This window comes from Dama dama, chromosome 18 (assembly GCF_033118175.1).
Source record: "Dama dama isolate Ldn47 chromosome 18, ASM3311817v1, whole genome shotgun sequence".
Classification (NCBI taxonomy): Eukaryota; Metazoa; Chordata; class Mammalia; order Artiodactyla; family Cervidae; genus Dama; species Dama dama.
Window position 1 is genome coordinate 107,414,117 of NC_083698.1, and position 14,657 is coordinate 107,428,773.

Genomic DNA, 14,657 nt, shown 5'->3' on the forward strand with positions numbered 1-14,657 from the left:
TGCTTAAAAGAGCAGAAATTATTGAAAGTAAAACTGCAAAGCCTTTGAGGCTTTGAGCAAAGTGCACTTTGAGAAGTGCAAAAATAGGTCCTAACTCTTCATTAGAAGAGATCCAAATTAACATTGTAAAAAGGCCTGGAGACAAGGTCCTGTGACAACTTAGACCAATTTTACAATCTCTTACATTTGACTATGCTGCTTACATCCAATTGTACCTAAATGACTGCAGTTTTTCAACTTTATTGAATTTCAATTTGCATGAAATGAAAATTCATGCATTTTCCAGGAGATTCAATAGTCAATCAAAAATATTTCTAAGTCTTGGTATTTCCCATTAGCTTATATATGTGTATACATGTTGCAATGAGTATGCATTTTATTTTATTTTATTATTTTTGCCTTTTGTTCCCATTCATCCATTTCTCCCACTTCCACCCTCAACCCCAACCTCTGGCAACCACCAATATGTTCTCTGTATCTATGAATTTGGCTTTTGTTTTGTTTAGATTCCACATATAAATTGGTTTTCACAGTATTTGTTTTTCTGTTAGACGTATTTCACTTACTGTAATGCCCTCCTGTCTATCCATGTTGTCAACAGGGCAAGATTTCCTTCTCTCTTATGGCTGAATACTATTTGTGTGTGTGTATGTGTGCATGTGTGTGGGCTTCCCTGGTGGCTCAGAGGTTAAAGCGTCTGCCTGCAATGCGGGAGACCTGGGTTCGTTCCCTGGGTCGGGAAGATCCCCTGGAGAAGGGACTGGCAACCCACTCCAGTATTCTTGCCTGGAGAATCCCATGGATGGAAAAGCCTGGTCGGCTACAGTCCACAGGGTTGCATGTGTATACCAAAATTTCTTTATCCATTCATCCATCAGTGACACGGAAGTTGTCTCCATATCTTGGCTATTGTAAATGATGCTGCAATGAACATAGAGGCACAAACATCTTTACTAGTTAGTGTTTTCATCTTCCTTAGATTAATACCCAGGCCTGAGACTGATGGATCATATGGAATTCCACTTTAGATTTTTGAGGAGCCTCCATAGTGTATTTTGCAGTGGCTGCACTTTTTTGTATTCCTATCAATAGTGCATGAGGTTCCCTTTTCTCCACATCTTCACAACACTTGTTATTTCTTGGCTTTTTGATGTGGTCATTGTAAGGTAAAGGAACTAGAGAAGACGAGGTTCATAGAAAGAACGAGACCGATTCTCTACAAGAACAGATCACCTTTAATGAGGCGAGAAGGGGCAGCAGTCAGACCAGGGACTGCTGTGCTAAGTCAAGAAGAGAGTAGGTATATATGGAAAACATATGTATGCGGAGCTACAATTGTTTTGAGGGGGTCTGTTTTTCCTCAAGATTATTTTTGATTAGTTAACTTTCAACAACTGGGGCAAAGAATTCCTGAGATGGGCCGGAGACTGGGATCGGCTGGGAGCTGAACGTAATCAATTTTAATGGTCATTCCTTTCTTCCGGGGAGAAAGTTCTTTGTTATGTATAGAATAGTGGGGAGGACCTGGAAGGGAGTTTTAACTCCAGGATTTTCTGAGCCATGTAGCTTTCCTTCAGTCACCCTAACAGGTCTGAGTTCATATCTCATTGTGTATAGTTTATGAAAACTATTGTATAAGTTAAAGGTGTACAATATAGTGATTCCCAGTTTTTAAAGTTTATACTCCTTTTATTGTTGTTCAGTTGCTCAGTTGTATCTGACTCTTTGCGACCCATGGACTGCAGCTCACCAGCCTTCCCTGTCCTTCACTATCTCCCAGAGTTTGCTAAAACTCATGTCCACTGAGTCAGTGATGCCATCCTACCATCTTATCCCCTGTCACCCCCTTTTCCTCCTGTCCTCAGTCTTTCCCAGCATCAGGGTCTTTTCCAATGAGTCAGCTGTTAGCATCAGGTGGCCAAAGTATTAGAGATTCAGCTTCAGCATCAGTCCTTTCAGTGAATATTCAGGGTTGATTTCCTTTAGGATGGACTGGTTTGATCTCCTTGCTGTCCAAGGAACTCTCAAGAGTCTTCTCCAGCACCGTGGTTCTAAAGCATCAATTGTTCGGCATTCAGCCTTCTTTATGGTCCTACTCTCAACCATACATGATGGATGGAAAAACCGTAGCTTTGACTATGTGAACATTTGTCAGCAAAGTGATATTTCTGGTTTTTTTTTTTTATGACCAAAATCAAATCTTTATTTTTTATAACTGTATAAATGTGATCCAAATGTGTCCACCACTAATTTTTCAAAAAGAAACATGCTATAAATAAGCAAACTACACCTGCTCACTGATATGTGTATGGACTCCCTAGATGTCTTGTTGGGTTTAAATACAGACCACTCACAGCAATACATTTTTAGTAGAAAAGTGTAGCATGATGTTAAGCCATTTTAGCTTTTGCACATTCATGTTGCACTTCTGGCCGATGAGAATCTTTTTGCATCATCAGCCAGAAATGTTTCTGTTTTTTAATATGCTGCCTATGTTTGTCATAGCTTTCTTCCAACGAGCAAGTGTCTTTTAATCTCATGGCTGCCATCACCATCTGCAGTGATTTTGGAGCCCAAGAAAAGAAAGTCTGTTATTGTTTCCATTGTTTCCCCATCTATTTACCATGAAGCAATGGGATTCGATGTCATGATCCTAGTTTTTTGAAGCTGAGTTTTAAGCCAGCTTTTTCACTCTCCTCTTACACATTCATCAAGAAGTTTTTTAATTTCTTTTCACGTTCTGGCATTCAGTTCACTTCAGTCACTCAGTCATGTCTGACTCTTTGTGACCCCATGAACCACAGCACGCCAGGCCTCCCTGTCCATCACCAACTCCTGGAGTCCACCCAAACCCAGGTCCATTGAGTCAGTGATGACATCCAACCATCTCATCCTCTGTCATCTCCTTCTCTTCCTGCCCTCAATCTTTCCCAACATCAGGGTCTTTTCCAATGAGTCAACTCTTCACATGAGGTGGCCAAAGTATTGGAGTTTCTGGCATTAGGGTGGTGTTATCTGCATATCTGAGATTATTGATATTTCTCCTGGCAATCTTGATTCCAGGTTGTGATTCATCCAGCCTGGCATTTCCCATGATGTACTCTACATAAAATTAAATAAGCTCCATTTCTAGTTTTTATAAAATATTGGCTACATTCCCTGTATGTGTACAATATATCCTTGCAGCTTATTTTATAGGCTTCCCTGGTGGCTCAGACAGTAAAGAATCCACCTGCAATGTGAGAGACCCAGCTTCAATCCCTGGGTTGGGAAGATCCCCTGGAGAAGAGAATGGCAACCCTCTCTAGTATTCTAGTCTGGAGAATCCCCTGGACAGAGGAGCCTGGCAGATTACAGTCCATGGAGTCGCAAAGCGTCAGACCGACTGAACAACTAACACACAGTTTGCACCTTTCACATCTCCTACCCTTATATTGCCCCTTCCCCTTCCCTGTCTCCACTGGTAACCACTAGTTTGTTCTCTATGTCTGTGAGTCTGTTTCTTTTTTGTTATGTTCACTAGTTTTGTTGTATCTTTTAGAGTCCACTGAAAGTTATATGACACAGTATTTTTCTTTTTCTCTCTGACTTATTTCACTTAACATGATACCCTCCAAGTATATCCATGTTCTTGCAAATGGCAAATTTTTATTCTTTTTGATGCTAAGTAGTATTCCAGTGTGTATGTGTGTGGTATATATATATATATGGTATAGATATATATATGTATATATGTATGTGTGTGTGTATATATATGTATGTGTGTATATATATATACACACATACATCTTCTTAATCTGTTTGTCTATTGATGGACACTTAGACAGCTTTCGTGTCTTGGCAACCACATATAATGCTACTATGAAACCTGGGTGCATGTATCTTTTTGAATTAGTATTTTTTCAGATATATACCCAGGAGTGGAGTTATATGGTACTTCTATTTTTAGTGAGAAGCCTCCATACTGTTTTCCACAGTGACTGCACCAATTTCCATTCCCATGAACCATGTAGGAGGGTTTCCTTTCCTCCACATTGTCACAAATGTTTGTTTTGTTTTTTTTTCATGATATCCATTCTGACAGATGTGAGGTATTCAATGATATCTCATTGTGGGAATTTTCTTTTCCTTGATGATTAATGATGTTGAACATCTTTTCCTGTGCCTGTTATCTATCTGTTTGTCTGATTTGGAAAATTGTGTGTCCAGGTTTTCTCCTCATTTCTAAATCAAACAGCTTTTTTTTATATTGACTTGCATGAGTTGTTTATGTATTTTGAGCATTAACCCCTATTCACTCATATCATTTGCAAGTATTTTTCCCCAATCTGAGGATTGTGTTTTTATTTTGTTGATGGTTTCCTTTGATGAGCAAAAGATTTTAAGTTTAATTAGTTCCCATATTTTAATTTTTGCCTTTCTTTCATTTGCTTCAGGAGACAGAAGCAAATATATATAAATATATAGCACTCTGTCAGAGTGTTCTGCTTATATTTTCCTCTGGGAGTTTTATGGTATCCAGCCTTATATTTAGGTCTTTAACCAAACTTGAGGGTTTTTAACCCAACTTGAGGGTTTTTAACCCAATTTGAGGGGTTTTTGTATATGGTGTTAGTAAATGCCCTAATTTCATTCTTTTACCTGTAGCGGTCCAATTTTCCCAGAACTATTTATTTAAGAGACTGTCTCTCTCCACTGTATGTTCTTGCTTTCTTTGACCATAAGTGCATGGGTCTATTTCTGGGGCCTCTATTCATTTCCTTAATCTATGTGTCTGATTCTGCTCCAATAACACACTGTCTTGATTACTGTTGACATTGTTTTGATTACACAGAGCATAATTCCTCCCACTCTGCTCTTCTTTCTCAAAATTGTTTTGACTTCTCAGGATCTTTTGTGTTTCCATACAAATTTTTTTAAATTATTTCTTCTAGTTCTTTAAAAAATGCCATTGGTCATTTGATAGGGATTGCACTGAATCTGTAAATCACCTTGGGTAGTATGGTCATCTTATCAGTATTAATTCTTCCAATTCAAGAACATGATATATCTTTCCATCTGTTTGTATTGTCTTCAATTTCTTTCATCAATGTGGTATAGTTTTCAGAGTCCAGGTCTTTTATCTCCTTTGAGGTAGGTTTACCCATAGGTATTTCTTTCTTTTTTATGAAAAGGTAAATGGGATTTTTTCATTAATTTCTCTTTTTGATAGTTCTTTGTTAGTGTATAGGAATGCAAGAGATTTCTCTGTATTAATTTTGTATCCTGCACTTCACTGATCTCCCTGATGAGCTCTAGTAGTTTTCTTTAGGATTTTCTATATATAGTATCAAGTCATTTGCAAACAGTGACAGTTTCTTCTCCCTTTCTGATGTGGATTGCTTTTATTTCTTTTTCTTTTCTGATTACTGTGGCTAGGACTTCCAAAACTATGTTCAGTCAAAGTGGCAAGAGTGGGCATTATCAACTTGCTCCTGACCCTAGACTTTCAACTTTTCACTGTTGTGTAATATGTTTTCTATGGGTTTGTCATCGTTATTATTTAGTCACTAAGTCATGTCCAACTCTTTTGGGACCCTCTGGACTGTAGCTGCCAGGCTCTTCTGTCCGTGGGACTTCCTGGGCAAGAATACTAGAGTGGGTAACCATTCCCTTCTCCAAGGGATCTTTCCCATTCAGAGATCGAACCTACATCTCTTGCATCGGCAGGCAGTCTCTTTCCCACTGAGCCACAAGGGAAGCCCATGGGTTTGTCATATATGGCCTTATTGTGGTGAGGTATGTTCCCTTTACGTCCCCTTTCTGGAGATTTTTTATTATAAACGGATGCTGAATTTTATCAAAAACTTTTTCTACACCTATTGAGATAATTGGATGTTTTTTATTCTTCAATTTGTTAACATGGTATATCACACTGATTGGTTTGCAGAAATCAAAAAATCCTCATATCCCTAGGATAAATCCCACTTGATCATGGTATACGACCCTTTTAATGTATTATTACATTTGGTTTGCTAATTTTTTTAATTTTACTATTCATAAGACTGAAGAGAAAGAGCAAATATTGGCTACAAACAATGAACAAAAGACAAATACAAACAGCAGCTAACAATGCTGAATTTCTAGACTTAAGTTCTAAAAGGATGTCAACACTCAGGACACTATGACATGTAATCATGATGTCAATCACCTCAAAAACAGAAATCTAGCTCATGAGAAACTGCTTTGTTTTAATAACAGAAAGGCATTTTTCATGATGGGCAGAGCTCTTCCAAAAGAAAAGCAACACTTGCAATTTATGGAGCCAACGAGAAAGATATGTTAAAAGTGTCCCACTCCTTAATCGGCTATACTCCAATACAAAATATAAAAAGAATTTTTTAAAGTCTCCCACTCCATAGATGCTCTACTCATAAATTTGCTTTTCATAAATACTTTAATGTTTTAGAATGTTGTTGTTGTTCAGTTGCTAAGTGGTGTCTGACTCTTTGAGACCCTATGGACTGCAGCACGCCGGGCTTCCCTATCCAAAACCATCTTCCAGAGCTTGCTCAAACTCATATCCATCGAGCTGGTGATGCCATCTGACCATCTTGTCCTCTCTCTTCCCCTTCTCCTACTGATTTCAACCTTCCCCAGCATCAGGGTCTTTCTCAATGAGTTAGCTCTTTGCATCAGGTGGCCAAAGTTTTGGAACTTCAGTCCCAGTATGTCCCTCTCATGACTATTCAGAAATGATTTCCTTTAGGATTGACTTTTTTGATCTCCTTGCAGCCCAAGGAACTCTCAAGAGTCTTCTCTAATACCAATATTCACAACTTTGGCCAAGACAACACCCTCTCCTTCCCCTACCCATGACGTCATCCACAGGACCTCTTTCTTTCTGGTACACAGACCATGGGATTTCCAGAATAAACCGACAATGCCTGCCTGTTCTCTGATGCTCAGGGAGCGATGGTGTGAAGCAACAACTCCCCCTCCTTCTGAAATGTCCTGGGAGGGATTTTCCTTGACTTTTAGTAACAAAGGAGAGAAAACTCCAAATTCCATATAATTTTAAGCAATTCCTTTAGAATTTTTAATGAATGACATGTTTTGAGTGACTTGCTATTTGCCATTTAGAGACTTGATGCTTGTCAGTGACAGTGCCTGTCATTTGGCAATACTTGTATTCTCTAGGATGAGATCAATTAAGCCAACAGGGTTAAAACAAAAGTACCTAAGTTAAAGATATGTATCTTCTTATCTTGAAGGAAATGCAGATAATTTTAACTGTTAATTCAGTGGCTATGAAGCAATGGGTCTATTCACTTAGAAACAAAATGACCTTATTTCACTTATGCTTGAGGAATTACAGATTCTCCCAGTTTTTTGTTGCTTTTTTTTTTTTTTTTTATGTTTCAGATTTTAATGTGACTTTAAATTTGTTCTTTTCACATTGTGTAAATTTAAGGTGTGCTGAGTGTTACTTTGGTAGACTGGTATATCATAGTTGGTTGTCATTTTAACAATCTTTAGCATATCACACACTTATACTACAATATTATTTCTACATTCAATCTACTGTACTTTAGACCTCTATGGCTTTTTAGTGCTTGTGACAAGTTTGTGCCTAAAACACCATCAATCTTATCCCCTGTGCCTCCACTTCTTGGTAACCGCCATTCTCTTCCTTTTTTAAACAGGTTTGACTTTTTAGATTCCACATATTACACAGTACTTGTCCTTCTCTGTCTGACTTATCTTGCTTCCAATTCTCCCAAAGTCAGACATAGACATAAGACAATTCCAACTGGAATAACAACAATGTTCTTTTTAGAAAACTCAACAAGTAATTTTAATTTTTACACTGAAGAATAAATGCCTGAATATAACAAAAGAAATACAAAAATGGTGACTGGGGAGGAAATCGTGAGTGAGGGGGGAGAGTTCATATTACAATCAAAGCCACAAAAATCAAATCAATACTTTATTCATATAGGAGTTGAGAAGATGGAAGACAAGAAGAGGCAAAAATTCTCACAGAAATCATAGGGAATATGAAAATTTAACATATGATAACTGCTATGTTTCAGTTCAGCAGGAGATGGATCACCTACTTAGTAAGCAGTCTGACACAAAGGCTATCTTAAGCATACTCCGATGTGTCTGCCCGTTTCCTGAGCAGACCTGGCCCCTGGACACACCTGCCCTGCCCTGCTCCATCCCATGGGGCTCCCTTGCTGCAGGTGGTGGCCTCTCTCAAGAGCGAATCAAGAGCAGCTCCTTGTGGCCCTCCCCCGTTTCTAGTTGCCTTCTCCTCCCCAGCCCAGAGCCTGTCCTGCCCCACATGGCGCTGGGCCCTAAAAGCCATCGTGCCTGCCCTCTTAACGGGCAAGGACACAGCCCAAGAGACGCAGAGTTGCCCGGTCCACATTCCACGCTGATCTGCATCGAGTTATAAGCCGAGCCTCCAGTGGCCGGGATGCTGCCGGGGTTCCAAGGCAGAAAGGAGCACAGGCCCGCCTCAGGACGCTTGGCTTCTCTCAGAGTTCTGTTGCAGAGAGGGAACGCCAGAGACACGTGAGGATGGGCGGGGGGCGCAGAGCAGGAGGGCCCCTGTGTTCTGGAAGGTGTGATGAAGGAGCTGAGAACTCAGGAGCCCACCCACCTCCTCCCGCCTGACCAGATGCTGCCCTGGAGTCAGGAGCGGGCAGGGACCCCTGGGATGGAGCCGGCAAGTGAGGGGCCTGGGAGCCGGAGGCAGGAAGCCGCGGAGGCCTGTGCCTCAGATGGGCGCGCTCGGCGGGAGCTGGCCTCCAGCTTGCTCGGGCTCCTTCAGGATGCGGCGCAGGCCCCGCAGCCAGGCCTGGTCCCCGCGCCCCTCCTCGGCGCCCGGCCGCCAGAGGCCCCAGCTCTCCCGGGGCGCGGCGCGGGGGTGAGGGGCGGCCGGGAGGCTGTAGGCGCGGCCCTCGTGCTCCCACAGGACCCCCTCGACGTGCCGCATGAGCTCCCTCAGCTGGGCCTCCAGCTCGGCTCCGTCCCCCTTGTTGTTGAAGCCGCAGTGTCGCCGCGCGCAGACCGCGTCCAGCTTGGCCAGCGCTCGGTTGTCTGTCTCCTGCAGGAATGTCCTCAGCGAGCCGCCGTCCAGGTCTTCGTTCCGCGTGAACACCAGGACGGTGCGGGCCAGGATGCCCGCCCCGAACACCTCCTCGAGGCGCCTGGCCACCTGCTGGTCCTCCTCGGTGAACCGGCCGAGCTGTGTCACCAGGAGCACCGCGTGCGGCCCCGGCGGGGAGCGGGGGCCGGCCTCGCCAACGCCCTGAGCGGTCCCCTGCGGCGCCTCCCAGCGGGACAGGATGTCCGGGGTGTCGATGACCTGTAGCTCCCTCCCCGCCCACGCGCGGCGCCCCTGCTGGAAGGCCTGGGTCACCGGGCGAGCGCTGAGCTTGGACTCGAACATTCTCCTCCCGAGGATGCTGTTTCCCGTGGCGCTTTTCCCGCTCCCGGATTTTCCCACCAGGATGAGCCTCAGCGTCTGCGGGGTCCCTTCATCCCCGCGCTGCCCTGGAAGCATCAAGAGAAGGTGGCGGGGGTGGGGTGGGGGGGGGGCGCGTTTAGAGCCCGTCCTTCGCTTTAGCCTCCCCTGGGGGCAGATGGTCCGGGTCGGGGCAGGACAAAGGAAGACCAGCGTCTGCATCGGAGATATGCCCTAGGTTCATATGCTTTCCTTCCTTTTCTCCTTTTTTAACTTTTGGGGAAAAAATTAAGGTAGAAAATACATAACGTAAATGTACCATTTGAACCATGTTTAGGTGTAGCCTTCAGTACATTCACATTCCTGGGCAGTCATCACTTGGGCATCTCAAGAACTTTCCATCTTCCCGAATGACACCCTGTCCCCATTAAACACTAACTCCCCATCCTTCCTCCCCCAACACCTGACATCCACTGCTCTTTCTGTCTCCATGTGTTTGACTGTTCTAAGGACCTCACGTTACTGGAATCAGGCAATTTTTGCCCTGCTGTGTCTGGCTTTGCATAATGTGTTCAAGGTTCATTCATGTTGGAGCAAGTGTCATAACTGCCTTCCTTTTTAAGGCTGAGTAATATTCCACTGTAGGTGTAGGTGTATATATGAATCCATATTCATATATATATGGATACGGGAGGTTGTTTCCATTTTTTGCTATTGTGAATAATGCTGCTATCCACCTCAGTGCACATATATTCACCATCTGTTTCAACTCTATGGGGTATATTCCCCAGTAGTGGAATTGTGGGATCATATGGCAGAACACCACATTTTATGCTTCTGTTTTGAAACTTCTTCTCGGGCCACCTATTCCCACCAGGTGGGATCATCCCCTCATGAACTGGAAGCCTGAGCTTCCTCGAGCCCCTGTGGTTGGAGACCCTTCCCAGGAAGAGGGTGAAGCTGGAAGCACACGGCCTCTGTGTCCATCCACTCCCTGCCATGATCGAACACGCCACATTACCTTCACTTTGCCCAACAAGGAGTGTTGTGAGGGTGGGGTCCTTTCAGCCAGACCCCCAGCTCCACAGCACAGCTCACACTGGGGTCCCAGTCCTAAGCTCCACTGTTGAAGTTTGGGCTGGACACCCTCACCCAGGAGAATATCAGAACCATCAGCTCTGAGTAGATGTTTCATGTCCATCTAATACTGAGGACCCCACGTCGAGATTTTAGAAATGACCACGGCTGGAGGGCACGAAGGGAATTCCCTTCTCCTGGCCTTGCAGGTCCCAGGGCCCACAGCACACAGAGAAGCACCAAACCCTAGCTGATTTCCAGCCTGTTCCCAGGGAAGACATTGCTGTGTCTCAGTGCAGAGCCCTCAGCCTCTTGAGGCCAGGACTGACACCATCTTCTTCCATCTCTCCCCAGCAGGGCTGTGTTTCTCCTGCCTTTCTGCCTTGGTGGACTGACCCACCCACCAACTCTGACTGGAAGATACTGCCTCCCTCCAGCTTCTGCAGGTGACCTGGAAATGACTGGGAGTTCCCCAGAAGCAGGGAAGGGCTGTGTCTATCTGTACTCAAATGCTAAGCTGGAGGAAGATAGTGGTTTCCCATCTGGGCAAGCCTGGAGACACTCATGCCACGCCTTTGGACTTAAAAGCCAAATACATTGAGCATGGAAGAGGAATTTTAAAGTAATACTTAACCCTGATTGCTGCAAAAAGGGTAAATCAGGTGTGAACACTGGGATTGTCGCTTTCCTATGCAGCTTAATATTATGGGTTTCTCCCAATGGCTCAGGCCACTAAAGTTTTTCAAATAAAAACATAGGTGCATGGAACTGCATAAAAAATTGCTAATCAATTCCTTTATCCAGGAAAGTGATGGATTTCCAGCATTCCTAAATTCCTAAGTTCTGTCTCCCCAGGTTAGATGGAAAGTTGAGCCCATGAAAGTGAAGCCCCTGACCCTGATGAAACAGATTTTGGGGGGAGGGAGCCCCTTGGGAAGACAGAGTCCAGACCTGCAGGCCCTTGATTGCATGCTATGTGTTCACTAGTGCTTTGCAGCCCCCGTGGTCCTGAGAGTCTCACAGCAGAGCCAGGGCAACACCCACCAGGGGCCTGGGGCGAATCGTCTGTCGCACCCACGAACACATCCTTCCTGACACTCAGTGAAGGGGCAGTGGCTGTGGTCTGTCACCCGCTTTGACCCACAGCACCATCAGGGGCCCTTCCCTTCAGTTTGGCTGGGGTGAAGGAAGGCCCAACCCAAACGCCCTGTGATGGCCACCCCAGTGGGCGAGTCTCTGACAGAGGGACTCCCGCTGCCCCTCCCAGCACACCTCCTGCCCCTCAGGCCCCGGCCCCGCCTCTCTCAAGTCCATGTTGTTTTGTTTTACCTCCAGACCCACCTGGAAAAGGATCCTGGGATGCGCCTTCTTCAGGTTCCTCCAGGAGAAGGATTTCGAATTCTTCTTCCTCCATCTAGAAAGAAACCATAATGTATCTACCGATGTTTCCCCTGAGCTTTCAGGGGCTCCTGACTTTTGCCTTTCTCTAACCCATGGAAGCTGTTTGCATCGGTTTGTTGGCATGGGACGCAGTGAGGGGGCGTCTGAGACACCCGCTACCTCCTTTAGGGACCCTGTTTCCCCCTTCCTTCCCCTGCACTATTCTCCATTTGGGAGGGGGGATTCTGTGATGGGCATAAATGACCAGAGATGCTTCCTGACAGACACTGTCCTGGGAGCAGTGGCCAGGGTGCCAGGTAGATGTGAGCAGGACGTTGCTGGAGGGCCTGGTGAGGGGCTCATGGGGCCGGAACGATCTGTGGGGGGAGCCTGGCAGTGGGGGCCACAGAGGCTGAGCGCTGGGGGGTGAGGAGGGCAGCAGACACGCACAGGCTCCCTCTCCACGTGGGGTCTAGGCCTGCTGGGAGCCCCGGGTCCACGGTGCTCAGCTCCAGGCCACCGACTCTGGTGGTCACGCTGCTGGGGCCTCCGTGTCCCCAGAGATGTGGATGCTGAGTCCAAACTACATATTCCTGAGATCTTGTCCCCCTGGAAGATTCCAGGACATTTTACTACATTTTCTAGAGCAATTCCCAGTCCTCTTTGCCAAGGAGGGCATTGTCGCCCACCAGGAACTCCTGTCACCCACTCTCAGGCCCAGAGAGCTGACTGCCCAGCCCCCGGCCGCCCCACCCCAAACCCTGCCCAACAGAGCATCACCACACGTGTGCCACGTGCCACAGTGTTTGTCTCAACATGGAGCAGATCTGTCACCTTGTGAGGTTTCCCAGGAGAAAAGTGAGACTCAGAGCGTCCTGCCCGAGGGTAAGCAGGGAGCTCCAGGCAGAGCCCAAAGGCTGCAAGGTCCTCCTGACTCCCCTGGCTCCTCCCATTGCTCCTGAAACAGGGCCACACACACACACACAGACACACTCACACACACACTCACACACACTCACAAACATACAAACAAAATATACAAACACAACACAAAGACTACTCACACACATACAAACATACAAACAAAATATACAAACACAACACAAAGACTACTCACACACATACAAACATACAAACAAAATATACAAACACAACACAAAGACTACTCACACACACTCACAAACATACAAACAAAATATACACACAAACCACAACACATTCACTACCTACACACATACACATACAAAAGTACAAACATAGCACACACATACAACACACATGAACACACACTCACAAACATATGAACATACATGCACAGCACACAAACACAAACATAAGACACAGACACCACTCACACACGTATATTCACAACACAGACATACAAAGATACACACACACAACACACCACTCACACACACACACAAACACGCATATAAATATACATACAACATATACAAACATAACACACACGGAAAATACACATATATTCATCTATGCACAAATAGACACACACAACACACAGATACACACCAACACAACACACACACGTATACATGCAAACACACATGCAAACACACATACACACCAACATAACACACACATATTCATACACATACACACACACACACACACTGTGCACAGCACCCCCACGACACGCTCTCAAGCCCAGCACACACGCGCACACAGACACACACACACACACAGACGCCCACACACAGGCACGCTCCCCAGGCCTTGGACTCACCACCCCGCCATCCGCGGGGCAGGAGGAACGCCCGTGTCTGGCGTCTCCTAGGGCCGTGCGCTCGCCTGAACGCTCTGTGTCTCCTCTGAGTATAACACACCGTAGGCTGAATGGAGGACGTCAGTGACACTGCCCCAGACGTACGCACACAGGGGACATGGCGGGTGTGTTTTCAGTATACGTGACCCGGATCTCAGCTCAAGAACTGCCCTTGAGAGCGCAGCCGTCAGCCCTGAGAAGAGGGAAGAGGAAGTGGCGGAGCCCCCCAGCCAGGCCCCTGAGGCAGAAAGCTCTGCAGCTGCGCTTGTCTGCAGGCCTGGTGGCGACCCCCTCCAGTGTCCTCACCTGGAAAACCCCAGCACAGAGGAGCCCGCAGGCTGCAGTCCATGGGGTCGCAGGTGTGGGACACGACTGAGTGACTTCACTGGTAACATCGACAGGGGAAACAGGAACACGAGTGTTGTTATTACTTTTATCCTGCATTAGGACAAGTGGAACTCAGAGGCTTAAACCAAAGCAGCAGATCTTTCAGAAAACGTTCTGCCAGCAGACAGATTTTTTACTGATTTCCTCCCTTTCTGAGAATTCCCCTTCCTGCAGACATCCTCTGTTTTCTCCATCATGACACATACTCCCTGACTCTCTCCCTCCCCCAGCTCCTCCTTCAGCCGCTCCATTGGCTCCAGGGTCGCCAGTTTACTGACCCTAGATCTTGAGACTCGTCACCTCCATAATCCCATGAGCCACACCTGCCAATTCATTACAATTAGTGTCTCTCTATATTTGTGTATATCCACACACATTCTGTGCCTGAACATTCCAAGATCTGTGTCACATCAGAGCCTGGGTCTAAGCTTTGCTTTCTGTGCTTTCTCCTGCCTTTAGCACATCCTGCAACGTTGTTGAAAGTCGGACATGATAATCTCAGATGTGAGGAATTAAGGTGAATAGGCCTGTGGTGTGAGATTTTACGTTGACCTGGCTGGGAGCTGGGCTGTG

At 45.7% G+C, this 14,657-nt stretch overlaps 1 pseudogene; it reads right to left on the reverse strand.

The window, feature by feature from the left end:
• Positions 1-7,956: 7,956 nt before the first annotated feature.
• LOC133072626 (GTPase IMAP family member 6-like) lies at positions 7,957-14,073 on the reverse strand (annotated as a pseudogene).
• Between the last annotated feature and the right edge of the window lie 584 nt (positions 14,074-14,657).